Source organism: Pleurodeles waltl, chromosome 8, assembly GCF_031143425.1.
Source record: "Pleurodeles waltl isolate 20211129_DDA chromosome 8, aPleWal1.hap1.20221129, whole genome shotgun sequence".
Classification (NCBI taxonomy): Eukaryota; Metazoa; Chordata; class Amphibia; order Caudata; family Salamandridae; genus Pleurodeles; species Pleurodeles waltl.
The window spans coordinates 312,110,164-312,125,587 of record NC_090447.1 but is presented as its reverse complement, the minus strand read 5'-3'; positions in this window follow the sequence as shown (position 1 = coordinate 312,125,587).

Sequence of the window (15,424 nt, the reverse complement as noted above, 5' to 3'; positions counted from 1 at the left end):
TTTGCCCCACAAAAGAACTTAGACCTCTCCAAAAACTGTTGACCATGAGAAATGGCTCAGTCTTACCTGATAATTGATCTACCAATGGTTGAAACCAAATATTGACTGCCAGGAATCCAGGGTACAGGGTCGCTAGGCACAGAGAGGGCACTGGGCTCCAATTGTAACAATTGGGATCAATCGCCACTGGTCTTCTAAAGGCCAGCATTGTGGAGCCCTTTACTGAACACCCCATTAAGCACCTGACTCTTAGGGTAGAGAGGCAGAGCAGCCCAAAGCTTACTTTTAGAAGGCACTGTGGGAGAGACTGAGCACACAGAAATGCAACAAACAACACAATATATCACTGTACATCAGTGCTTTTCCTTACAAAAAGAAAATGTATTTTACTACACATACTACTAAATATTTACAAACTATATATAGAATTGCAGGTAGAAATTCTTTCAATGACATGATCTAAAGAGCTTCACAACCAACAGTCGGTTTATAACGAATAGAGGTCTCATGGGCCATGTAAACTGTATGCCCTGTGCTGGGCACCTCAAAAAGTCTGCACACCTGCAAAACCCTGAGCCCTTAAATCACATTAACCCCTCATATACTTAACACAATTCAGTGGGCACAGTGAGTACGAGCCAGGCTTGCTGGTTTTGTTAGGGTATCACCACAATAGTTAAAAGCAGAGCTATGAGATTAAAACATAGGCCCTCATTTTGAACATGGCGGCATGGCGGGCCGAACCGCCATATAATGAACATGGTGATGGCCGCCAGCCATCACCCACCGCCAGGCTTCCGCCGTCAGGCAGCCTGGCGGTGGGAGCCTGGCGGTGGGATGAAACACCATCCGCCAGGGTAGCAGTGCTGCCCTGCGGATAATGTTTCATTTTCCGCCAGCCTTTTCCTGGCAGGACATCCCGCCAGGAAAAGGCTGGCGGATGGTGTGCTCTGGGGCACCCCTGGGGGCCCCTGCACTGTCCATGCACTTTGCATGGGCAGTGCAGGTGCCCCAGTGCAGAGCCCCCTAATGCAGGTCACTACCTGATTTTCGGGCAGTGATCTGCGCGACAGGTGCAACTGCACCTCCCACACAGAGGCATTGACAGCGGGTAGTCGCCGTCAATGTCCCGGCCAAGCCTTTCTGTGAGCCGGTGGGCGGAAACAATGTTTCCACTCGCCGGCTCTCAGAAAGGTTCATAATCTGGCCGGCGGGGTTCCGGGGTCGCTGGTGGTCAGCGTTTTGACCGCCAGCATGAACACGGCGGTTGTTTCCGCCGTGTTCTTGATGAACCGCATAGTGCCATCAATATAAAATATTTCAGGGTGGTACCTTCTTTCAAAAACATTCAACAATATATGCAATGATTTACTATTAACACTGTCATTGTCAATAGAACACACAATGTTCAATTATGTGCATTGCATGAGTCTTTTTTCCACTTTTGCACCTGTTGCAAGCATCCCTTAGGACATAGAGACAAAGGTCCTACACCGAACCATGGGACTTTACAAAACGTACAAAATGTCAACTTCAGGTGGTCACAGGTCATAGCTCTCCAAGCCTCACTCCTAAATGTCACAGCCAAACTGTTACCTTCCCTCCAAAAGTCAAAGGGATCTCCGAAAGAGAATAGAGGCAAAGTTCTGACTGCATCCCCATTGTTTCTATGGAAAGGACCATTCCAGACTTGTCAGGCAGTGAACGAAATTAACACTGCACCGCTTCCTCTTCCAGGAGCAGGCTTAATCCCTTTGTGATGTGGCTTTCGTATGAGGAAAAGTTTGGTCTACCTATTTGCCACCGGAGCTATAAATGTGGTGCAGCAGGTCAGCACATGAAAGAGTTTAATTATGATTAAAGTAAAGATACAGTTGCAATGTGGACCCTTATTTACCTAAGGATACTCACCCCTAAAACAGACATACAACATTACATTACTACTCCTAAACCGTACAGACCACTTAGCTATGTTTTCCTTATCCCCCACAGCCCGTGTTTCTCCATGCAGTACAACCTACCAATGAATTCATCAAATCCTTCAGGCAACCTCCTATCTATCCCTGCAACTGGCTGCAACTGTTTATTAAGAACTGCTAATAGATGGTTAGCTAATTATGACATACATATAAACAGAAAGCCCATTTTTCCTGAGACTTAAGCCTCACATGGCCCCTCTTGCATCCATCAACAGGGACCACAAACTAAACATTGTCTCCTATGCCGAAGATACCCAGCTGATCATCTCACTGACTGAAAACCCCACTACTGCCAAGAAGAATTTCCACAAGGGGATGGAAGCAGTGGACACCTGGATGAAGAACAGCTGCCTCAACCTCAACTCTGACAAGACCGAGATCCTCATCCTGGGACCATCCACATCAGCCTGGGATGACTCCTGATGGCCATCGACCGCCAACACACCTCCCACCCTAACAAACCACGCACACAACCTCAGCTTCATCCTGGACTCATCACTCACTATGACCAGCCAAGTCAACTCAGTCACATCCTCCTTCACATCCTCCTGCTTTTACACACTCTGACTTCTCCGGAAGATCTACAAAAGGATCCCAAAGGACTGCCACAAAACTGTAACCCATGCCTTGGTTACCAGCAGACTTGAATATGACAACACCCTCTACACCGGTACCACCCAGAACAACATCAAGAAATTACAACACATCCAAAACACCTCCTCCAGACTCATCCTGGACATTCCCCAAGCGAACATATCTCCAATCGCCTAAGAGACCTCCACTGGCTCCCTATCAAGAAGAAAATTAACTTCAAGCTCCTAGTCCATGCTTACACCTACCTCAACCACTGCATCACCTTCTACTCCCTCTCCAGACCTCTCCACTCCGCTCAACAAGCACTAGCCACCATACCCCGCATACGGAAGACCTCGGTTGTTGGGAGAGTAGATGAGTGATGAAATATCGGTCTGAAGTAAGAAGAATCTTTAGTAATAGACTTCCCAGGGTGCTGGATGGTCACCATGTGTCCTTTGGGAGACCCTACTTGAAAAGGTTAATCATCGTAATGAACATCAGATTTTCTTTTGTGTATCTGTTGAGCAATCAGCAAATCTCCTTTTCTTTTACATGTCACCTCTGGTCTGCATAGATTTTTATTTTTTGTTTATGAACCAAGGGTCATATTTATGAAAAATGGTGCACAGCTGCCCTAACACAGTTGTGCATCATTTTTTTAACGCTGGCTAACGCCATTCCTTAAAGCCATCCATGTGCCACATTTATGAAATGACGCACAATGGCGGTAAGGAACGGCTAGTGTCACAAAAAAAGACGCCAGCCAGTGGGGGATGGTGTTAGGGGAAATGGAGCTAGTGGGTCAGTTAGGCTGGTTAGCGGCAACATTTCTGCTGCTAATCAGCCTAGTGTCATTTCTTGACACACAAGCAGCCAAAAAATTACTCTTGTCTAAATATAGACAGGAGTTATTACCACCACCCCAATGCTCACCACAGGTGACCAGTATCTCCTGGGCTAGCCCTACAAACCAAGTGCCAGTCAGGGGGCTTCATGTAAGGGGCCCCCAGTGGCACACCTCACACATACACAAACGGTTACCTGCTACTTACCTAGGATGGGCTCCCTCCTCCTGTAGTGTCCCTGTGGTGTGGGTGGTGGTGGTTTTGCTCTGGTTTGGGGTGGGCATCTTTGTGCCCATTCCATGGTGTTTCAACATGGAAATGGGCCTACCTGCAATTTAACGCCTGGTCTGACCAGGTGTTAAATAATGGCGCTAAGAGGGCTTAGCACCATTATCTAGGCACGCCTCCCACCCACGCGTTGTTTCTGCGCCAGGGGTTAAATATGGCGCTGGGGGGCTAGCGTCATTGTTAAGATGGGAATGCCGACCTTCCATTCCATTGAGGCAAGGTGGGTTGGCGCATCTTAAAAATGGCGCAACTCCAATATTTTGATGCTATAGGGGTCTAGCGTCAAAATATGAATATAGAGTTAAGTTAGCGCTGCTTCTAAATAATTGCCACTAAGTTGACGTTAAGCTTTCATAAATATGGGCCCAAGTTCCTTGTACGAATCATGTTTTCACTTCTATCTCTCCTGGTGGTCCATTGAGGTAACTTGGTTGTCGTTGCTCTCCCGTACATCAAAGTTGCAGGACTTTCACCTGTGTTTGTGTATGATGTTGAATGATAAGTTCGTAAAGTAGAATTCAATACAATTATTAATTTGAGCTTCTCAAGAGTTGCACATTGTACTGCTTTCTTTATCTGACTCATAAAATGTTCAACAAGTCCATTGGCCTGTAGCCATAAGGGTGTGATCTTTTTATGCTTTATATTTAGATTCTCCAGAAATTCTTTCAATTCTTTGCTGTTGAACGGTGGACCATTGTCAGACTTCTACACATGTTGCAAGTGTGCCATCAAGTTTTATTAATTACGAGCTCATGTGTTGTGGATGAAAGATCTTGACTGAAGGAAAATATGACTATTCATCTACAATCACCATTAAGTGATGTCTATTGTCAAGGGGACCAAAGATATTGATGGTTATTCTCTCTCATGCATGCTAAGGAAGTTCTAACATGTTTAGAGTATATTGAGTGACTTTGTTTGACAGGCAATTACATATGTGACAGGCCTTGAGTTCCTTTTCAACTCTTTCACCTAAATTTGGAAAACAAACTCAGTCTTGAAGAACTCTCTTTGTAGAAGCAATACCATGATGTCCTTCATGAGCCACTACAATCACTTTTTGTTGTAGACTCTCCGGAGTCAGGATCGTCGCAATATAACTCCTTCCTGAGTTATGGACAATTGATATTTGACAGTTTTTGTATTTTTTTATAGTCACCATCATTATTGAGAGGCTGAATGTGTTTATTTCACAACTGATATGTAATGTCTTTAACTTCAGCAGGTCACTATCATGACTTGTGGCAGTGACATTCTGGGCTAACGACACAGGAGGTGGTGTAGTTGACAATTAAATTGATGTAGGCCTCAGCTGCCTTGGATGGAGTTCCATGAGCTTAAATGGGCACTCTCGAAAAGTAGTCAGCAGGATTTTGATCCTTTCCTTGTAGATGCAGAATTCTATAAACGTACTCTTGCAATAATGTCCCCATCTTTCAATCCGAGGAGGCAAGATGGTCATAAACACTTGCTGATTAGTTACCAGCATAAAAGGCTTTCCGTACAGGAATAAATGCAGATGCTCAAACGCCCAAGTCACGGCCAAACTTTCTTTCACAGGCTGTGAGCATGCATGTTCTGTTTGAGACAAACTTCCACTAGCATAAGTCACAGTTTGCTATGTAGCATTTGGGTGTCCACTATGCTGTGCAAGTATCACGACTAACCCGACCAGGCTAGCGTCAACCACACTCTCCGTATGAAACTTTGGTTTGAAGTACGCCATTTCCGTAACATTTTCAATGGTGTTTTTGATTCTCTTGAAGCTTTTTTCACATTCTCTTGACTATTTGAAAGAAACATTTTTCTTCGTTAACTCTTGTAATGGAGCACTAATAGTGGCAAAGTCCTTTATGTAGCTTGAACAGTAACTGGCCATTCCAAGAAATGAACGTACCATAGAAACATCCTGTGGGGGTACAGCATTTGTCAAAGCTTGTACTTTTGCAGGATCAGGCATCATACCCCCATCAGAAAAGATATGACCAAAGAATTGCAGTTTTGTCTTGTTTAACTCACACTTGTCTGCATTTAAAGTCAAGCTTCATTGACTAATTGACATACTTGTGTGAGGGCTCTTACGTGCTCCTTAGGTGTAGCTCCAAAAACAAATGTCATCACTATAATTAAATGCATTCACAACAGGTATGAGGCATCGCGTGACTTCTTGGAAAAACTCTGCAGCCGATGACAGACCAAAACTAAGGGTCGAAGTTAAGAAAAGTGGTGCTGCATCCAATGCAGTAACACTTTTCTTGTGCCCCCCGTAACGCCACCATATGTGCGCTGTATTTATGATACGGTGCACAATGGCAGTGTTAGGAACAATAGAGTCAAAGTTTTGTTGATGCTATTGTGGCGCTTTGCACCACGAGCATCAAAAATGTTGATACTAGTGGAGCAAAGTGCAAGGGGGCCCATTGATTACAATGGGTGCGTCCTTTTACCGCCTATTTTCATCAGGAGTTAAAAATTATGTAAAAAATTGGGCAATGAAATCTTGGAGATTTAATTGCCCCATTTTTTCAGGCCTCCTTGTGGTGGAACGCCCCCTTTGCATACATTATGCATGGCGCAAACGTAATGTGGCATAAAGGGTTACAAAGTGGTGTAATACATGCATTTTGCCACTTTTTAAATATGGTACGGGGAAAAGGCCACCTTAGCATCAAAAAAAGACACTAAGGTAGCACTAAAGTGGCACAAGAGGCTCTTAAATCTGCCCCTTAGTCTCTTGTATCTGAACAAACATGAGTAGAAAAAGTTGTCATATGTCAAGTTGAGAAAAGACCTTGGCACCATTCAATGCGGTTATCATGTTATCAATGTGTGGTCCTGGATGTGTTCTCTTTCAATTGCTCTGTTCGCCTGGTCCACGTCAGCGCATATGCGCACAGCTCCTTCACAGTCCTTTGTAAGCATTATTACTGTGGGAGAAACCCATGGTTTTGGAATGTTCAATAATGGATCCTTAAGTAATTATTCATGTTCTTTTTCAACAGCTTCTTATAAATGAAAAGCAACTCATCTATGTCTCTGAGCAATAGCACGAACATCCTCAGTAACATGCAGTTTTACTTTCATATTCTTTAACTTTACTAAATCATGAAACACTGAAAGAAATTGACTTACTGTCTCCTGATAAGCATACATGTTGTAATTCACAGATATCAGTCCTATGTCAGCAGCAGTGTTGAAACTGAACAAGCAAGCACATGCTGCTGTACCCTGAAGCGCATGGATCAGTGCTTGTACTTTTGTTGTCTTATGTTTTACTGTCACTACCAATGAAACTCGACTCTTCAAGGGCATCAATTCAGCCCAATTTTGCACTTGTGTCTTTGACAGGATAAGCCTCGGTAACAGAGAGAGTTCATTGTCCTTATCTTCAAGTATTATACATATTGATGCACCGCTGTCAATAATGAAAAGTGCTCAACATTCATTCATTTTTAATGTAATCTTTGGGCAGTTTGTATGATTTTGTTACTTTGACATGTCAACTTTTCTTTGTCTGATTTTTCTCCTTACTTGTGACCAATCCGACATGTGTACATTTATCTGAGGAAAGTATTGACGTGGCACAATCACTTTCTTCAATTTCACTTCTTATTGAGGCATCTTTTTGCCTTAACTGATAACACCGCTTGGCCTTGTGGGCTTGCGTCGAACGTTGCTTCTGAAACGTTCTGGCAGCCATTTTGTCTTTATGCCATGATGCACTTCCTTTTTGCTTTGCTTTGCACATTGTCACAAAATGACTCTATTTACCACAACCTTTGCATATCTGACTAATGGCGGGACACTTTCTTTCATGTTGAAAAGCCTCTGAAACACAACTTTCTTCTGCATGTAGACATCATTTTGTGTCCTTCAGTCTTTTGTTTCAAATTACTTTTCACACTCATGACTGACTCTGAGCACCTCCGGCCTCCATGGTGGCCGCTTGCCTTTCAGCACATTCTTCAGCTCTGACAGCCATCAACACTCGCTCCAGATTTAAGAGTATCTACCAGAATTCATTGCCTGAATTAATCAGACATGCATCTACCTATAACTCTAAGCAGCATGGCTTATTCATCATTAAATTCATTGAACTTACAGTGCTTGATGAGTGTGTTGAGTCTTTCCACAAATTAATCAATTAGTTCACCAACTTTTTGATGTTCTTGACTGAAAACATATTGCTCATAATCAATGTTTGGTATTGAATTGAACTTGAGATTCAACGTATTTGTAGTCTGATGGTATGTGACTTCTTCGCCAGTTCTTGCCATTTTCTTTATGACTTCTTTCACACCATCACCAGCAATATTTTTAGAGATATTTGATAATCTTCCTGTTATCAGTCTCTTCAAGTGCATCTATCAAATCTTCAAATGTTTTTATCCAAGTTTCCATCTATCACCAATATTTTGCTTTTTGGCAGTGTTGAATGGTGGTTTCAAGAAGGTGGCAACATTGTATATCAATGTGGAACTCACTGACATTGAGAGTAGCGTGCTTCCTGACGATATTGAATGATCATGATTGTGCAAATCCTCTTTAAAGTCTTTTGACATATGAACTTCAGGATCACTTTTAATGTTAATGGGTATGGTATCTTCTTTCTTAGTTGCAATCTTCAAACTTCACAGAACTAACTGTTTCCTTCAACCTTTTTGCTCTTGGAAGATCTATGAATTTGTTCTGAGTCCCACTCAGCATCTTGCTGAGGAACTGCTTCAGGGAAGGACAGCTCTGTTATCACAACCTGAGTACCTCTCCTTGAGGCACTTCAGTGACTGATGTGGCACAATGACTCTCTTTAATGGCTTCAGGAAAGCAAACAATCCTTTTATATACTTGACTAATCTTGTTCTCAGTCCCTCTTTCTTCATCTGGTTGATCTCTGCCTTGCAGTGCTTCTGTTCGCAGCGTTATTTGATAAGTGATAATTGTCTTTAGCTGTTCTTTGTAAACCTGGTTGAATCTGCCTTTAGCGTTAATGCTTCGTATACTGTATAACCTTAATTTGCATGGCAGCGGGGTACCTTTTCACATGATCTTGGTTGTAACTTCTTGACCAACGATGCTTGACTTTCCTGTGAAGCTCTTTTTCCATTCCCATTTGCATTTGCATTTTGACTCCACATACACCAACTATTGACTCAGCACTTCGATGAAGGCACACATGGCATTCACAAGCATTCTGCTTGGACCACGGCAACTCTCCTGAACAGCATTTTCTTCTTCGGGTTACTTATCACCTATCTCATCACAAGTTGTAGCGTCTTCCCCATCCTGGTACCTGCGAAATTACTAGGCCAGACATGGCACTGTAAATCACACGTCTTTATTCCTCTGTGTGTACCTGTTAAATCCAACATTTTAAACCAAACTTTCCTTACATTCCATTCAAGCGATCACATCATACTGATACAGAGTCCGAGGGGAGCCAGAAAGGTTCCGTTTTAAATCATGCAAGACAAAACATGAGTATGTTCCCATTACTCAATGTATTTATTTTACCTTTTAGTTCTTGTGTTAGCACATTCCCTCACATCCATTGCATCCTTTGTCGAACTCCTGTTGAATTTTATTTTTTCCATAACAAGAAATGTTTTGGGAGCTGAGAATGTTAATGTTCCCATGCTTCACACCACTTGGAGTTGCACTTTAACTCCACATACACCAACTATTGACTCAACACTTCAATGATGGCACGCGTGGCATGCACAAGCAGTTTGCTTGGAGCACGGCAAACTCGCCTGAACAGCATTTTCTTCGTCGGGTTACTTATCACCTATCTCGTCACAAGTTGTAGAGTCTTCCCCATCCTGGTACTTGCGAAATGACTAGGCCACACATAGCACTGTAAATCACACGTCTTTATTCCTCTGTGTGTACCTATGAAATCCAACATTCTAAACCAAGCTTTCCTTACATTCCATTCTAACAATCACATCATACTGATACAGAGTCCGAGGGGAGCTAGAAAGGTTCAGTTCTAAATCATGCAAGACACTACACGAGTGTGTTCCCATTACTCAATGTATTTATTTGACCTTTTAGTTCTTGCATCAGCACATTCCCTCGCAACCATAGCATCCTTTGTCGAACTCCTGTTGAATTTTATTTTTTCCATTACAAGAAATGTTTTGGGAGCTGCAACTGTTAACTTCAGTGTTTCTTTAAAATGCAGAAAAGTCTATTGGTTCATGCTGAGATTTTAGATTTGGAGTAATCAGATGAGGCAAACCATTCACTCTACTCAAAAAGCTTGAACAGTTCATCAACGTGGGTCCTGACTGCTTCTTCTCCTATCTATAGTTTTTTTTTGCATAGCTATTGCTGGATGATGAAAGCATTGTCATCTGAAATATTCCTGACCATTTGTATGGGTATGGAGGTGCAAAGGTTGGTACCCTTGAATTATGAATAAATCAACATTTGCCATGAGATTGGAAAGTATCTCGATTTAAGAGTCAGCATGTGAATTTTTTTGTGATATAGAGTTAGTTCATCTCTGTATGGTACTGCTTCATTTGGGGGCAGCGTGTGTTTGTCCACATGAAATTCCCACAATTTGAACAGAGCCGTGCTTTCATGTCACTTTAGATTAAATACACTGAAAGAAAGAATAGTTTATAACCCTTTAAAGGAAGGTATTCTAATATGCTCAAAATCTGCATTTGTATTTTACATTAATGCATCTGAAGCTGCAATGCAATGAACTCTAAATTGGAAAAATAATAGTTCAAATGCAGCGGCGGCTGGTGACCTTTAAAAGTCGTGGGGCATAATCCTTGATGGCTTCTCTCAACCTTTCTTGCACTAAGTTTACTGTCTCACTCTGACTCACTCAGTTTCACTCAGTCTCACTAATTCACACAGACTCACTCATTTTACTCTGACCCACTCTGTCTTACTCAGTCCCACTCATGCTGAATGACTTGGCCTTACTGTGACTCATTCAGTCTTACACACAGCAAGACTCAGTTCCACTCACTTCCATTCTCCCTCACGCACTCAAATTCATTTTCACACACACACACTCATCCTTACTGTCACTCATTCTCACTCACTCTGACTTACTCCTTCACTGACTATCTCACTTTAACTTACACACATAATCACAGAAACATGGTCACAGTGCTGGGATTTCACCAGCTCTGAACAATCTCTCTGAAGGCTGGTGCAGGCACCTTCATTCACCTGTGTCAGCAATCAGACAATGTCATTAGATGCCATAGTTTGTTGCTGAATTCCGAGGCAGGTCTACATTTTATTTTATTATATCAAGAATGAATACGAGTGAATAATTATTGATACAATAAAAATGGACCACAAAACAAGGAGGGCGTAGTGTAGCTGTGGAGCCCGTAAAGGAGAGCCGCCACTGGTCCAGGGACAACTATACACCATACCAATCCACCCACTCATCCTTTCACTCATCCATCCACCTTTGTGTTCCATTTATCCAAGCTTTTACCCCATTCATCATCTTCCCTTTCGTTCATCCATCTCGCCACCCTTTTACTCAGCCATCCATCCTTACATCCATCTATCCATCTTAGTCCCATCCATACATCCCTCCATTTACCCTTTCACTCAGCCATCCATCCTTTCACTCACTTATCAATCTACCCATCTATTCATCCATCCATCAATTTACCCTTTCATTCATCCATCCATCCTTTAATCTAGACATTCATCTACCTTGCCTTTCACTCATAAATCCATTGTTTTACTCATCCACCTTTACATAAATTTGTTCACTCATCCATCCATCCTTTCTTTCATCCATCCATAATTCTTTATCCATCCATCCACTCATCCATCCATTTACCCTTCCACTTATCCATCCAGCCAACCTTTCACTCATTCTACAACCCATCCATATTTTCTCTCATCATCTATCAACTCATCCTTACCCTCCCTCCCTCCACCCATCCACCATCTATCCATCCATCCACTCACCCTCCCTTTCACTCATACACCCTCTCTACGTTTTACTCTTCCATTCTTACGTCCATCCATTCACTCATTCATCCATGTATCTATCCATCCATCATTTCATCCATCCATCCATTCACTCATCCTTCCTCTCACTCACTCACCCTCCCAAGTTAATTATGAGCCTTTGTCTGCCAAGCTGCAGACAGAAGAGGTTCATCAAGAACTCCACCCCACCCCACTGTAGCTGTTAAAGCAGCAGGGGTGCTGACAATGCCCCTGATGTAGAAGCTTAACTGCACACTTACCTCTTGGTCCAGTAGTGCAACTGGGTCTCTACGGAGTAGAGATAAGGAGCACTCTTTGTGCTCAGCTCTATAATTGTTTTTTCAACGTGAAAGCAAATGCAGTGCTAAACATTTTTGAGGAGAGAAGCATGTGTACGGAGAGAATCCCTCTGTCCCCTCCTGCAGCCTGCCCCTCTGAGATGATTGTTGCCACCCACTCCCTCCTTGTCATCCTGTCCCACTCTACCCCAATCATTGAAGTTAATGGAGCTTTGTAACTCCTCCAAGGGCCACTGTTCACACACCCCAAAAGCAACCAGATCCACAGCATTTTAATCCAGGGTTCCCTCTATATGATGTCACTGCTGTAGCTAGTGCCTGCAGGTCAAAGAAAACCTCACCCGGCTGACACTTGCGCAGTAGGACACCTGCAAGGTTCACTAGAGTTCACCCAAGAAATTCAGCACAGTGTCTCAGAGCAGTAATTTATTTTCAGAGGCTCTGTTCTTATTTCCCTTTTCTTGCCCCTTTTTCCCATGCACGCCAGTTACCCCTGTTCAAATTGTAGCATACAATCCTAGTTACTAATTACATAATTACATGTGGAATTTATATATTTGTCCGTATTGATACTTGTTGTTCGATAAATACATTTCTCTGTATTGATATAAGATCCCAATATGTGTCAAGTTAACAGAGATAAAAATAGAAATTCTGAGTTAAATATTGTTCTATGTCCTTGTCAACGCAGTTACTTCACCAGCAAACCAATTGTCCTAGTGCAAACAAACTCACATATAAAATGACTGAATTATATCAACCAAACCAAAGGTATTAGGGTTGGAGTGAGAAGGGAGGCAAAACAGTAGCTTGGTGTCACACCATTCTAAAATGTCTTAAATCCTTTATGAGCACATTTGAAGAGCAACAAAACAACCAGGACATAAACCCCATTTGGCTCATAATGGAACAATTACAATGGCTTTGGCAAAGCAGATATGACAGATACCAGCAGTATGCTTCAATTAGTTCATGTCCCAGCAAACCCAGGATGCTCAGTCTGTCTGGTATCCAGGAAGGTTGTGGGATGAGTGTGGCTTTGGTGCCACTTAAGATCTCGGAGCTCCGCCACACGCTGGACCTTCAACACATTTTCTGTGCCTTACATGGACCTTTCCTGAGGGACATTATTTATCAGCAGCAGAGTATCTTAGGGGAAATACCTAGAGTTACTTTCAGACTCAGGTAAAGCCTGTGTCTTAACTTTGCTTCCGCAATATGGCAACCATGATGCTCACATCCACAATTTCAATTTCTTTCATGCTGCATCCTGCTTGACAAAGTTAATGTGAAATATTTATGGGCATGTTTGTTCACCGAAAATGAAATCGTCTGCCTCCTACTTCAGAATACAAGTGTCATGTTGACTGTTGTACATATATGGTTTATTTGTATGCAGTGATGTGATTTGTTTACTGGCAAAACCACCTCTAAACTTGGCTCCTAAATAATTTAGACCTTCCTTTGCTATTACTTTAATTGCCTGTCCCAGTTCCATAGTATACCTGCCCAACTGACAGCACTACAGGTCATACCAGACATTTACCTATTATTGACTTCCATTCCGTGTTTTTAGTGTACATGGGTAGACTGAAGAAAGTGCATATCTTAACTACCTGTAAGACGCAGTCCACCCCCAGCTCCAGGCATACTCCTCTAACAGTTTATTGATAGATAAATTGCATTCTCCTGGCAACATGGCCCAATTGTCCACTCCTCGATCTTCATCCGTGACCCGCTCTTCAGTTAACGCTCATCTGAGCCTTATGTCCTTTTGTAGAGGACACCAATAAATGCATCCAACATCTTGATGATGAACAGTCTCTCATGGAAACGGGTGAGTCCTTGATGGAGCAACAGGTTGTTGAACTGCATGATGAAACCAGTAAAACTGCAATTTTAGAAAAGGAGGTTCTCCAGATAAAGAAACATTCAGAAGACTTGGAAAACGGAACAGGTGCAATACTCTCTGTAAATATAGTCTTCCAGAAGGTACAGAACAAAATTATCCTGACTCCTTTTTTGCATCCTGTCTTCCACAACTGTTGAACTTGCCCCCTCCACTGCTCTAAATATACAAAGCGCACAAAAATTGGGTCTTCGCCTTTCTACGCCTATGTCAAATGTTAAACTGAGAGGAGTTATTCTCCTATTTTCAGAATTCACAGATATTTTAAAAGTTAATAATGCCACAAAATAAACAAAATATCACATGGTTGGGCAGAAAGACTTTTCTGTCACAAAATGTATACAACACTAGCAGACAGAAAAAATGTATCTGTCTTTGTCAAGCTTTGCACAACTTGGGAGCCCATTATGTACATTTTTTAATCCATGCCTCTTTAAGGTCACTTATCAAAATAATACCACATCGTATGAAGATCTGGCTAAACTTAGGAAACGTATCTACTATCACATTGTGGACACTATGGAAACCGCTAGCCCTTCTATGCTCTTATTTCATCTGTCCTTAACTTGCAAGTTTACATAAAATGCTTATTCTGATGTTGTTATATCTGTGTTAAGATGTTCTTTTCTTTCTTTTGTTTACAGATCCATATTATTTGTGTGCCTTGTTCATTTACCTCCTGCTTATTTACTGCCCTGCTGTGGTCCACTTAACGTCTGTGCCATAGTCATCTGTATTGTCACCACCATTCTCCCTTGTCAAAATTATTTAGGTATGTCTTTTCAGTCATCATTTTCATTGCATGTACTGTCTTTTTTTTATATTCTTTCTTTTTTCCCTTTTTTTTCCTCACCTTTTTTCCCTTTTTGCCTTTCTCCTCCATATATTATTGTGAATTTCTATTTGGTTTTTCCTTCTCTTATACACTGTTTTGACTCTTATTATAATTGTGTTACACACTGGATAGTCCTCATGATTTCTTTAGTATAGTTATGTTGTAATATTCAGAGTAATCACATTTGATATTAAAGGATGTATAAATCCAGTTAAACAGCAGATAATATTATCCCATTTAGGCAGATCTGATCTGGATTAGGTTTGCTCCTTGATTCTCACCTTACTGAGTCTGAAGCTTTAAATTGTAAAAGTGGTTGGGTGGATTCAGTGTTTGTATCCCCCACCTCCAAAAAAAAGAATGGGGTAGTTGTCTTATGTAAGAAAACCCTCAATATGTCTGTGCTCTCACAAAAAAAAAGATGGCATGAGTAAAAGATGGCACGGGTAGATGGATTATTCTTAACTTTTCTAATTAATAAAGTTCCATTAACTGTTTAATATTCATGCTCTAACACAACCGGATTACAGATTTTGGTTCACAATAGTAAAAAAATGCATGCAATATCATCATTCATACTTTTTATTTTAGGAGGTGACTGCAATCAAATCATGGATTCCGTTCCTAGATAGACAATCCCCAGTTCATTATTACCCAAAATGCTCTGGTTAAGTCTCAGAGAATCTCTAACCCTATTTCCTGGG